Here is a 358-nt window from a genome sequence, read left to right on the forward strand (position 1 = left end):
AGGAGCAGATCTGAGAAGAAGCAAGAACACTTATTATCAGAACATAAACATGAGAAAGAGTTGTATACATAAGAAAGGAGCTCAGTCTGCTGGGCGTTGACTATGGACCTGAGTCAGACAATAAGCAAACAACTGTTCTACTATAATGGATCATTAATAAAAGTTGGGCCCCATGTGCATTTAATGGAGAGGCCTGTCGCCTACAAAGGAATACGGCAAGCCGTTGAGTAGCAGCTGTGTGAGTTCTGCAGCTCAAATGTTAATCAAGAAGAGTGGTCAGCGAGAAGCCAGATTAATAGAAACTCATTTACTCTGAAACCTGTAATTGTTTTCCTTTAAGTACAACTGACGTTAGTGG

The sequence above is a fragment of the Xenopus laevis genome, chromosome 7S (genome assembly GCF_017654675.1).
Source record: "Xenopus laevis strain J_2021 chromosome 7S, Xenopus_laevis_v10.1, whole genome shotgun sequence".
Classification (NCBI taxonomy): domain Eukaryota; kingdom Metazoa; phylum Chordata; class Amphibia; order Anura; family Pipidae; genus Xenopus; species Xenopus laevis.